Below are 14,256 nucleotides of genomic sequence, written 5' to 3'. Positions count from 1 at the left end.
ATGTACTATATATATAGTACATATGTACTACGGCTCTATCTAGCTCCTCCTCCGTACAAGATGATTTCCAAAGTCTAAAGTAACTTTGTGTTTAAATCTTATGATTCTATGATCTCCATCACGCTTTCTCAAATCATCATCAATCTATCAACAAACACTTATTTCTTTATGTGTTCCAAGAAATATAATTGAAAGTAAATGATGGAAAAGAAAACAGTTATTAGGGCTCTTTTCTTTGGAGGAGGAAAGAGGAGAATATACAATTACATTTTCCTTTGGCCCTATAAAGAGTAAAAGCTCTCACAATATTTTCATTCCTGGTATTCTCCCATATTCACCTACTCCATGATATTGATCAAACTAGATTAGTTTTACTTCATTAGCCAATATTTTTCATTCATATGCAAATGTGTGCAGAAGGTGTGATTTTTTTAGCATAAGCAATTTCTGATGTGGAAATTTCTTCCACTAAGACACATCAGTCTATCATTTAGAGGTAAATCCTAAGCAGTGTGACAAAATGACAAGTTGGTCTATATTTAAAATGATACTCAATAAAGCATAGATATGTTGTTGATTATGAAGCTTTTTTTTATTCATTTGAAAGGTTTCAGCTTCCCTCTCCCATTAATTTGATTATTTTTGCAGTCATATCTATTGCAAATGGAATCACCATTTGATTACTACACAATTCAAACAATCTGGGATATATTTGGAAAAGGTGTCTCCTGCACAGGAATACAAAATATCTTCTGTACCCTAAATCTTTCCATTCATTAGTTGTAAAACTAAAAAGTCAATACTTGGTCTTCTACACTTTGTGATAAACTTCTTGGAATTTAACTAAGCAGGTCATAGGATCCCAGAATCTCAGAATTTGAAGAGATCCCAGGATCTATGTGGACCAAACAGATATAAAAACAAAAATCCTTACCCCATCCGTATTCCTCATATCCTTATAATATGCCTGAGAAGTAAACATTCAGCATCTACTCAGAAGAGAAACACATGACCTCCCAAGACAGCAACTTCCATTTTCTAGTAATTCTGATTCTTAGGAGACAATTCTTTATACCAATGCTAAATTTGTCTCCTTTTAGCTTCTGCTCAAAGCTCTAGTTCTACTTATACACAAGGGTTCTTAACCTAAAGTCTATAAGATTTTATTTAAATGTTTTTATACATATCTGAAAACAATTGTTTTTATTTGTGTGGCTATGTATTTTATTTCATTAACTTAAATACATCATTTGGAGAAATATCCTATAGGCTTATAACACAAAAACAAATTGAGATCTCATAGTGTCAGGTCTATAAAATTGGTAACATTCATTTCTATGTGGTTTATCTAGAATTTAATGGTACATTTTCCCTCATCATTAAAACTGAAAAGTTACCTCTTTTCTTATAGCTACTTCACAAAACTAATCAGTCATAGATTGATGGTAAATTTCAATACTCAAACGGATGCAGAATCTCAGTACTCTGAAAATCCCATACAAATTCACATATTGTAAGAATCTGTATTCCTCCAGTTAACCCATGCCTTTCAATGCATTCCCCACAGGGCTATCTACCAGTATGCTGAAAGCCTTGCTCTTTTTTTTTTTTTTTCCCTGCTATGTACCAAGTAGTACTAAGTACCAAGAAGTGCTCTGGTTGCCCAACCATCGTTGTTCTCTCTTGATATTTGACAAGACCATATTTCTTTCTTATTATGATATCTTTTATTTGTGCTCATCTTCTTACTTATTCATGTACTATGGGTTACAACTTTCTCATACTTTCCATATTTCTTTGTTATTCTCTCTGTGTTATTCATATTTAATTCTACAGAAATACTATATTTCAGGTTTTGCTCCCATAGTACAATATCTGTAGAAATATTAAAAAGAAAAACCTTTATTTGCAGGAGAAGATAAGGAGGGAGGGAGAACATAACAAAAAAATCATCAAATAATTAGAACAGAAACCAATAAGTTATCACTATTAGTTGGGAGGTTAATATTCAGGAATTATTGGGGGGGGGCATAAACAGGGTTTTCATAGATATTTAGTAACCAGTTCACATTTCATTTTTAATGGTTGAACAAAACTCAAGGGTTATCTTATTTTATGGTGAACATCTTTCTCCATGAAACTTATCCTTTGGCATCAGCCTACTTTTAATGCTGCAATAATCGTGATTGACTGCTTCTTTAGACATTGTAATCTTTCTTTTCTGGCTTCCCAAGATCTTGTGACCTTTTTCTTTTCTTTACTTTTTTAAATTATTTCTTTTAATATTTCCCAATTACATCTAAAAATTTAACATTTACTTTTGAGATTTTTGTGCTCCAAGTTCTCTTTTCCCCTCATGCCTCCCAATACCCATTGAGAAGGCAAAGAATATATGAAATGATACAAAACACATCTCCATAATAGCCATGTTGGAAAAGAAAATACACACACACACACACACACACACACACACACACACAAACGTGTATACACACAAACAAAACAAGAAAGTAAAAATAAATGTGGTTCAATCTACATTTAGAGTTCATCAGTTCTCTCTGGATGCAGAAAACATTTTTCATCATGGGTCCTTTGCAACTGTTTTGGATCCTTATTTTGATCAAAAGAGCTAAGTTTTTCACAGGTGATGATCTTTGCAACATTGCTATTATTCTGTACAATGTTTTTCTAATTCTGTTCACTTCACTTTGCATGAGTTAATATGAGTATTCCCAACATTTTCTGATTGCATCCTATTCATTATTCCATATAACATAATAATATTCCATCACAATGGCATACCACATCTTCTTTGGGCATTCCCCAGTTGATAGGCATCCCCTCAATTTCTAAATCTTTACCAACACAAAAAGAATATCTACACATACTTTTTGTACAAATAGATCTTTTTCTCATTTTTTTTTTTTAATCTCTTCAGGATACAGACTTAGTAGTGGTATTTCTGGTTCAAAGGAAAAGTAGTTTGATAGCCCTTTGGACATAGTTTCAAATTATTTTCAAAAATGATTGGACTAGTTCACAAGCTCTAATCTACCAACAAAGCATTTGTGCTCCAATTTTTTTCACATCCACTTAAGCATATGTCATTTTCACTTTCTGTGCGTTTAGTCAACATAAGAGGTTTGAGCTGGAATCTTAAAGTTGTTTCAATGTGCATGGCTTTAATCAATAGTGATTTAGAGCATTTTTTCATGTGACTATTAATAACTTTGATTTCTTTCTCTTAAAGTTCCCTGTTCATATATTTTGAGAATTTATCAACTGGGGAATGATTTTTATTCTTATAAATCTGGTTCAGTTCTCTATATATTTGAGAAATGAAGACATTCTTTAAAAAGCTGCCTATAAAATCTTTCCCCTAATTCATTCTTTTCCTTCTAATTTTGGCTACCTGTGTTTTATTTGTGCAAAACTTTTTTAATTAATTAATTTATTTTTATAGAGCTTTTAAATTTTCAAAACACATGCATAGTTTTTAACATTCACCCTTGCAAAATCTTATGTTCCAAATTCTTTTTCTTGCCTACTCCCTACCCCCCCCAGATGGCAAGTAATCCAATATATGTTAGACATATGCAATTCTTCTACACATATTTCCAAAAGTGTTTTGCTGCACAAGAAAAATTATGTCAAAAAGAAAAAAATGAGAAACGAAGCAAAATACAAGGGAACAAAAAAAAGTAAAACATATGATGTAATGATCCACACTCAGTCCCCACAGTTCTCTCTTTGGATGTAGATGGCTTTCTCCATCACAAGACCATTGGAACTGGTCTGAATTATCTCATTGTTGAAAAGAGTTACAAATATTTTTGCACATGTGGATCCCTTTCCCTCCTTTAAAATGTCTTTGGGACACAGGCCCAGTAAAGACACTGCTGCATCAAAGGATATGCAGTTTGATAGCTCTTTGGGCAGAGTTCCCTATTACTCTCTAGAATGTGTGGATCAGTTCACAACTCCATGAGTTGTCTTAATTTTGTCCTAGTTTTCCCACATTTCCTCCCACATTCATCATCATCTTTTCCTGTCATCAATCAATCTGAAAGGTATGTAGTGGTACCTCAGAGTTGTCTTAAATTGAGTTGTCTGATCAATAGTGATTTGGAGCACCTTTTCATATGACTAGAAATCGTTTTAAATTCATATGAAAATTGCCTGTTCATATTCTTTGACCATTTATCAAGTGGAGAATGAATAGCTTTTATTTTTATAAATTTGAGTCAATTCTCTATATATTTTAGAAATGAGGCCTTTATTTGAACCCTTGGATGTATAGATTCCCGCCCCCTTCCCCCAGTTTACTGCTTCCCTTCTCGTGTTTTCTGCATTGGTTTTGTTTGTACACTTTTTAATTTAATATAATTAAAATTATCCATTTTCACACAAAAGCTTTTTAATTTTTTAAATCAAAATTGTCTCTTTTACTTTCCATGATCCTTTTTATCTTTTGTTTAATCATAATCATTTCCTTTATACATATATTCCCTTATCCTAACAGGTAAATGTTTCCATATTCCTCTAATTTACTTAATCTATCATACTTTTTAATGAAATCATGTATCCATTTTCACCTTATCTTGGTATACAGTATGGGATATTCTTCTATGTCTAGTTTTTGTTTTTTTCCCCAAGCTGTTTTTCAATATTCCCAGCTATTTTGTGAAATAGTGACTTCTTACTCCAAAAGCTTGTATCTTTGAGTTTATCAAACACTAGAATATTATAGTCATTTATTTCTGTGTTATATACTTTATTTCACTGATGTGTCACTGTATTTCTTAGCCAATATCAGATTGTTTTCATGATTACAACTTTGTATCATACCTTGTAATTTGTAACTGCTAGACTGTCTTTGTTCACAATTTTCTTCATTGATGTCCTTGATATTCTTGACCTTTTGTTCTTCCAGATGAATTTTGTTATTATTTTCCTAGCTCTATAAAATGATTCTTTTATAGTCTGTAATGACACTAAATAAATTAACTTAGGAATAATTGTAATTTTTAATATAATAGTCTGGCCTACCCACATGCAATTATTATTTCTCTATTTATTTAGATCTGTCTTTATTTGTGTGAAGAGTATTTTCTAATTGTGTTCATATAATTTCTGGGTTTGTCTTGGCAGACAGACACCCAAGTATTTTATACTGTCTACAATTATTTTACATGAAATTTCTTTTTCAATCTCTTCCTCCTGGGCTTTTTTTCATAATAGATAGACTGCAACTTTGCTAAAGGTGTTAATTGTTTCAACTATTTAGTTGATTCTTTAGGGTCTATCAGTGTACTATCATATCAACTAGAAAGAGAGATAGTTTTATATCTTTTTAGCCTTTTTTGCTCATTTAATTTCTTTTTCTTGTTTTATTATTATAACTAGTATTTCCCATACAATATTGAATAATAGTAGAGATAAAGGACATGATTGTTTCATTCCTGATCTTTTTTGAGAGACTTCAAGTTTAACCCTGTTACAGATAATCCTTTTTGGTTTTAGATAGCTACTACTTATCATTTTAAGAAAAGCTTACTTTATTCCTATGCTTTCTAGTGTTTTTAATCAAAATGAGCACATATTTTGTCAAAAGCTTTTTCTAGCATCTATTGACATAATCATATGATTTTTGCTTTTTGGTTTTTTTACATGATCAATTATGCTGGCAATTTTCTTAATATTAAACCAACTCTGAATTCTTGATATAAAACGCACTTGATCACAGGTACACAGAATAAACATTGGTGTAATCTCCTTGCTAGCTTTTTATTTAACATTTTGCATTGATATTCTTTAAGGGAAACTCATGACCTTTTAAAATTCATGAGGTCACCTGGCCTCATCTATCTTGAGGATGTGGCTTAGTCACCCAGTTACAGAAGCAAACAAACAAAATAGTTATGCCATACCAGACAGACTTTTGCTTGAGTAAGATGTGTTCAGTGGGGCTGGTAACAGATCAGTATTCTGCTAATCCTTCTACTATCCTTGCTTCAGACACGTTTCCAAATAATCATCATAATTCAAAGCTGGGAAAGAATGTAAAGAAGCTGTCCCTCACATCTAGCATGGAGGGGGATGACTCTTATGCAGCTTGAAGGGAGGCAGAAGAGATTGCTCTAGCTTCTCCTCCTCCCACCTTTCTCCAAGTGAGTCTTTAATTTTTGCCAGGAGGTAAAGCAGGTAAATGGGTCCAGAAGCTTTTCCACTCTGCTCTCCTCAGAGGGAGCGAGTATTAAATAAAAATTATATCTATTGAATCCCAAACTAGATGATGTGTTTTTCAGGTTCAAGATAATTGTTTTGTTTTGTTTTTTAATGAGGAAAAGAGGTTTTCTTGTTGTTTTACATTTGTTTCATAATTTTTTTATGATTTCTTTTGGGGTCTTCTTGGCAGAGATTTTGAAGCAGTTTGTCATTTTCTTCTTCAATTCATTTTACAGATGAGGAAACTGAGCAAATGGGATTAAGTGACTTGCCTAGGGTCACATGGCTAGTAAATGTCTGCAGCCATATTTAAACTCAGGAAGATGAATCTTCCATATCCAAGCCCCGCACTCTATTGTACCACTTTACTGCCCTGAGGAAAGGAGGACCCCAAGCTTGACTTCCTTCCAAGCAATAGCTGTGCAATGAACACTCATATTAATTTTTAAAAGATATACATTTATCCGATATATAATAAATAAAACATTTTATTTAAAAAAATAAATAAAACATATAATAAAAAATTTATCTGATAAATAACAAATAAATAAAAAAGATATATATAATAAAATAAAACAGAATTAAATGTATGTAGGACAATATGCATATAAAAAACAGTACATGGTGAAGGTTTTTCATCTATCCAGGAAGCTCTTGTTCAATACCTATTTGGTAGATGGTGGCAGAAGACTAAACCTGACAATGAGTCATTCATAACCAGAAGCAGGTAAAGGATATCGGCACTCCTGTATTTCCTGTGGTAAGGTAACAATATTCTCCAAAAGTAGGTTGGGAATTGCTTCACTACATAATGATCAAAGAATTAATCCAAATAATGCAAATTGTTCCCTTCACATTTCATATAATTTTTGTTAAATGAATAACACTTATTAAAACAACATTGCCATTTTTGCAGTGAATTTGGTGGAATCAATGGTATATAAGAATTTAACTGAATTGAGTCTATTCTCTTTCCCCATTCAGAGAACAAGATTATATAGGAAGAAAAATGCTCCTGAAGTATTGGGGGAAGCATTAGTATTTTTTATCTCACTAAATTCGAAGTAAATATCCCTTTAGGCAACTAATAATAGGCAAGTAATGGTAGGTGCTAAACAAACAAACAAACAAAAAAATGGAATTAGCATTAGTGGCTCCACATACCAAATACCTAATGGGGATCCTAACTTCTTTTCTTTATTTGGTGAGCCCATCATTCACGGTGTCTAATACTGTAAAAGAAGGGGCCACAGGGTCTTCTTCCTTCTGTAGCTGTGTGTTCCCATGGAAAAGCCCTTGTTTCTTGATCACTGAGTTTATTATTTTCCCTTCTGGATGAAGAAAGTTGGAGTAATGTCACTTTATGAGTTTGAAAAGTCCAAAGGAGCTCCAGAATTCTGGATTCCAGAGTCTGGGTTCCAAAGTAAGTGCATTACTTATGACCTGAAGAGCAGGGAACAACATCAGCAGGATCCCATCTCAGTGATGGCCAGAGAGGAGGACTCATCCAGCAACAATGGTGGGACCCTTGGTATATAGGAACTTAGCTAAGTTGAGTCTACTTATTCTTTCTCCTCTTCCATTTTCAGAAACCAAGGTTTCGTAGAAAGAAGCATGCTCCTAAACAGCATGTGTTTTATGTTTTGTCTCATTAAATCTTGAAATAAATATCCCTTTGTAAAAGGCAACTAATGTTAAGTAATAAAATGGAATTGTCATTAATTCCTGGGCCCTGACAACAGGGGGTGGGGTTGGGATTGGGTGAGAATATACCCAATGGGAACTTGAACCTGATAGCAGTAGAAAAGAGATAAATCTAATCCCTTAAATTATCCAGGAACACTTTGATACTGTGCATCTGGAATCTTAAGGCAGATAAAGCAGCTTGGCTCTGGGAATTCTAATATGCTTTACCAAAGACAATGAAGAGCTTCTGAAGTCATACACATTAAAATGAAATGATATATATATATATTTAAAATCCCTAAGGAAAATGATTGCTCTGTAACTAAATCTTGCCTGTTACTTATTATAAGGAAAAGAAAAAAAAAAAAAAAAAAGAAAAAACCCATGATATTATAATGGGCAATGTTTATGGATAGATGATATATATCTATATAGGTAGATAAATAAAATAATTAAATACAAAAGCCAACTGACAAGAGATTAAAAGAGCAAAGAGTGAATTGAATCACCAAACTGAATCAACATTGAATAAAACATTAATAAAGCTTATTGTTAATTTAAAAGTAAAACTCAAAACCCTCATAACTTTCAGGTTTATTAGTGCTCTGCTTTAAGCCATAAACTAAAAAGTTGTGTGTGTGTGTGTGTGTGTGTGTGTATGTATGTATACATGTGTATGAGTGCATGAATCCACATATTCTTATATCTTTAGAAGAAAATATTTTGTTTATTGACAGTTCTGAATTATATAATTAACTTGAAGGCAAGCTGATAAAAATTGTTTTGTTCTCATGAGCACAGAAATCAATCAGGAGAGCAAATAAATGAATATATGAAAATGAATGAAATATCATTTACTAAGCACATAGTAGGTCTTTTACTGATGATAATTTTGAGCAGTAATCCTGGAAACTGACAGTTGAGATTTCCCTAGTGCGGAATATCTTTATAATAAATGCTCTTGTAAAAGTATATTATGATTCTTCATAAAGAAATATTTATAATGGAACTTCACTGGGGTTTTGACACACAGAGAATCTTCAATGAAGATCAATCATATTTTTTCATATCTCTACAGCACAGACTTAGCCTATCTTTACAACTTGCCGAGCCTTTACTTCTCAATTGCTAGAAACAACTCCTATCCCTTAAACCCATGAATAGGCCTGGCTTACTGCTTCATCTCTCCTTTTAGTTACCAACTTCTCCAGCTTCAAATGACCTACCATCTTTTCCTCTCTCAACTTAAATCCCAACCATGTTTTAAAGTGAAATCAAGACCAATCTTTTCCATGAAGCTGTCTCTGGATGAGCCCAATCTACACTGTCTCTCTCTTCTCTGGAGAGATGTCTATAGCATTTCTCTGCACAAGTAGCTAGCTGGTGTTGTGGATAGAATCCTAGGCCAGGAATCAGGGATACCTGAATTCACGTTTGACCTCAGACACTCTCTAGCTTTGTATTACTAGCTAAATTTCTGAATCCCCCTCTCCCAAACCAGATTAAAATATAACAGAGAAGTGTTTAGCAAAATAAACAAAAAATCCTATACAACTTAAGTAATGTTATTATCTGTTTTTCTAAGTCAATATGGAGCTAAGGATCCATTTATATTTGAGTTTGACATCACTACACTAACCCTTAACATCTGCTCAGTGTCTCTGCCCTGATGAATCAAGAACAGTCAGCTGAACCACTTGAAGGAATATACGGCCCTCATGGCCTTTTGATTTTTCTCTTTACTGTACTCTTAAAACGTCTAGATGTTTGCATCTGTTTTACAACTAAATTTTCTTTTTTTTTCTCCTCTCTTATTTCTCCTATTGTATTCATAATTAGTGTTTCTTTCTAGCTTTTTCTATTTGTGTTACATTGCTTGGCACCTAATGAATGCTTAATCAAATATTTTCAATTCAGTTTGTCATAAAAAATAGAGGTTCTAAGTTGCCAGTTGTACAATCACAAAGGATTGGGAGGTGGAAGGAAAAAAATCTAGCAGAGACAGAGAAAGAGTTCCAGAGTTATAATTTAGGAGTGCTTGCCAAGCAGATCAGACATACATAAGCTCTGAATGATTCTGTATCCTTGAGGAATTATATTGCCCTAGTCCTAAGTAAAATAAGACATGCTTCTGTAAATTGAAGGCTGGCCATAAGTAGCCACTATTAAAGTAAGATGGGTATGATGGGAAACTATCCCACATACATGATAGGAAGGGAATCTATTTGTTGAATTGACTTTCATGATGGTCAAAATGCATGAACTTACTGGGAATATCTAAGTTTCAAGAGCTTAGAAAGTACCACTCCTGTTTTGCCTGGAGCTTGGATGTTGGCTCAATCCCTGTACCTGCTTCATGGTGGGAAGCTACCTTAGTGGGGGAGACAATGTGGTATAACATAAAGAGCAATGGCCCTAGAACTAGAAGAAACCTATGGTCAAATATTAGTCTTTGCTCCTACTAGCTGTGTGACTACAACAAAGTGGCCATATCTTTCTGAGCTTGCAAATTCTCACCATGTAGGAAGACATACTAATTACTTGTGTTACCTATCTCACAGAGGAGTTGTGAAAAGAACCCTTTGTAGACCTACATGTTTAGTAACAATCTAACCATGCATCTGGACAGTTATAGAAATTCAGATGTGTTTCCAGAATTAAATCACCTCCTCTGCTTATGAATTTTGTGAAGACTTGGGGATCATCTCAGAGTTTTTTGAGTGACATATTTGATGAAGAATGAGGAAAGCCCAACCCGGGTATGACAATCCTAAAATCCCTGCCCCTGTGTAAGATAGACTATTCATTTGACTTTTTTACTTAAAAAGGATGGAAGCTATGCTTCAGATTAGATTATTTTAGGGGACTACAGGCACAAATTGTTGACATCATTTCCTGGTATCAAGAGACCAGAAACTGTCACAAGAAATTCTAGGTATTCTTTGATTCTTGGCTGGGAGATGACAATGGGCATCTCAGTCAAAAGATCTTCAGGTAGCTAAATCAACTTAAAGCGTACCTCACTGCATATCCTTATCGATTATCTGCCTCCTTCCATTACATAAATCTTCTTTTTATTAAATATTCAATGATCTAAGAATACCTTATTTCATTCTGAGGTTAAACCCAATCTATCATGGGACTGACAAGTCAAAACCAGTCCAGAGGGCCACAGACTTTGTAGAGTCAAGTAGTTAGCATCTAATTTGTGTTTCTCTAATCTCTAATCAGAAAGAAACAGCTTTTACTACATTAAGCGGGCCACTTCTATTAACTGAAGTGAGACAAAAATGATTATGACCTCAGCCTCAAAGATCAGGTTAGGTGAGATGACCTCTGTTAGCATGAATGCAACGTTCCCCTCCCATGAATATGAGTCAGGATGAAGATGGCTGCCCTAAATTTTCTTTGAGCAGAAACAGTTAACTCTCTGGTAGTATCTGGAGATACCCAGTCAACTCAGACCCCTAGTAACATTCCTGAAGTTTCTGCCGATTCCTTTGCCATTGTTTACTCTGGTGACATATAATATGAGCAAGACCACTGCCCATCATTTCTGTTCTATTAGGTGAGCTATAATAATTGGTAACCACACAGAGCCTAAAATAATTCAATAGACTCATGCTGGCCATATTATGGAGGCAGGTACCAGGCAGAGAAATTGTGGAACATTAAGATCTTCTCAATAACTCCTAAACCTGGTGCGATTTCTGACAACTATTCTCTCAGCTAGCCTGAGATGGTGAACAAGGAGAGATATACATAAAAATAGAGAGAATTTATAAGCTGAATCTTCATACCTAGAAAAAAACATATACATGCATATATACACATATATTCATACAGAGACATACCATTAGTTTGGGTTATAGTGTCAAATTTGTATCATATTAGGCCTTTGAGTACAGTGTGCTCATGCTCAGTATAGAGGAGATAGGAACTGGACAATTAAAAATCTTGCAGAAACTGTTCATGTCCCAATAAGATTAAAATATTAATTAGTCTCTCTTTTTTTCTCTGTGTGTCTGTTTCTCTTGTCTCCCTCTCTTACAAGCTGTTATTTAGCTGTTTACAGCCATATCTGACTCCTTATGATCCCATTGGGGTTTTCTTGGTAAAGATAATGAAGTGATCTGCCATTTTCTTCTTCAGGTCATTTTACATTTTAGTATTAAGTTATATTCATGTTTTTTGTTTGTCTTGTGGTAGATATATGTTCTGTATTAAATCACCCCGTTCTCTTGATAGGTCCATCATGAATAATGACACCTTTGTATGATTAGGTTAGTAAGGGTTAGGAGTCCCACTCTTGTGGTATTTCTCAATTATACTTATTAGTCAGTATTTTAAAGATGAGTTTTAAGAGAAAGTTACTATGATTTTTGCTGACTTGAAAGTAGAAAGTAAGTATGAGAAAATGTATTTCTCCTACAATCTTACAACTCAGAAGGGAATCCATTTCCCCCCTGACAGTACAGAACATGAAATTTAATTATAGAGAAAGGGAGAATAAAAACACAAAATTCCTTTGCCTTTTCCCTTTGAACATCATTCCCCTTCCTTCACACTGCAGAAAGTACACTATTAGAAAACTTTTCTTGCTGTGCTGTACTTTCATGTTTTAATATTTCATCAACTTTGAAATGTTCTAGTGTGGTTTCTTTTTTATGTTTAGTGATTATTAGAGCAAAGTTCAAATTTTTCTAGAGACATACAACAAATGAAAGAATTTAGCATTTCCATATGTTGTTTTAAGATTCTGAAACATACAATTTGTTTTCATTGTGAAGTTGAAAATCTTAATGCAACAATTTTTCAGTGAAATTAATTAACCTTTCTGTTGTGTGTTTCTATCTTTCTCATTCTCCCCCATTTCTAAGGAGTTGACTTTTTCCTATTGTCTAACATTGCAGCATTAAATTTCTAGAATTTAATACTAAGTCATTTTGCTTTTTTATCATAAGCGTCATTTAGTAACCTAAGTGCACATAGATAAGTAAACGTTACTCAAAAAGAATTATAGTAACACTTCATTTATCTGCCACCTAAAGGGGATAAAGGATTCTAAAGAAGTATAATCTGAGGAAATTTGAAGTTAATGTCTTTAAGCACTTTAACTTTAAGAAAAAAAAATAACTTTTTTAAGGCAATGTAATCTCTTTACTCAGTTTACTCATATATAAAATGTTTTTGTTTTTGTTTTTTATTCCATGACCCATAGGGTTCCTTCTTGATCTCATCTCTTATTCTTATAAAGTCTTCCTAAAGTGTATTATAAATGTCCTGGCCTTAATGAACACAATATACAGATCGTAGTTTAATCTTTTCATGATAATTTAGGATCCTCACATATAATGACTGTTATACAGGGTCATGACCTCAGAGACTACTGAAATGTAAAGTTCTAGGTGATCAAACACAAAAACAACTCACATTCTCCTTATTTTCTAGATGAATTTTGTTTCTATTTTCCTTTTCTAAGAGGTCTTTTTTGACATTTATTATCCTGGGCAGAATAGAAGATTGTTAGTGATAACAAAATATTTGTGTTTAAAAAAAATGCTAAGTCCACAGGCTCTGTACATAATGTTGGCTCCATTCCTTTTTAATGGGGGAAAAGTATACCTGGACTTTGTGTCAATTATTATCTTGGTGCTCAGGGTACCATAATATAAAATATAAAATCATATTTTATAGTCATTAGCATTCCAAAAAACTTTGCATCCCACAAGTGTAACGAATGTTTAAGTTGAAAAAATTATATATATATATATATATATATATATACACACACATACACAGTCTGTGTATACATATGTGTATCTATATTATGTATGCATTATGAATTCATATGCAATATATGTATATACACATGTGTATATACATGTGTGAATCCATATAGATACACATACACAAATGTGTATGTGTATCTATATGGATTCACACATGTATACACACACACACACCCTGTCTTCTAGGAAGTAAAAAGCATCATTCAGTAATAATTGACACTTTCACATAAGGAAGAAAATAAATATTATATGAATAGATGGCCAAAATTTGTTGACAAGAATTAATAAATTATTAGTAATGAAATGATGATCTCTCTACTGATAATTTCATTTTGAGCTACTTCTTAAATTTCATTGGTAGAGATAATTTCTTCACTTAGGAATTCCATAAATCAGTGAAATCTCAGTCTCTGTCCTTGATCCTGTCATTAAATTGATGAATTCTGTCCTCACTGGTAGGTGAAATTATTTCATTGAATTTTACTTGTATTAAATCTTTTTGTACTTGTAATTGTTTAATTTACATTAATTAATTTAATTTACATTAAGT

This window comes from Sarcophilus harrisii, chromosome 5, assembly GCF_902635505.1.
Source record: "Sarcophilus harrisii chromosome 5, mSarHar1.11, whole genome shotgun sequence".
Classification (NCBI taxonomy): domain Eukaryota; kingdom Metazoa; phylum Chordata; class Mammalia; order Dasyuromorphia; family Dasyuridae; genus Sarcophilus; species Sarcophilus harrisii.
The sequence above is the reverse complement of the archived record's forward strand: the minus strand, read 5'-3'. Positions refer to the sequence as shown.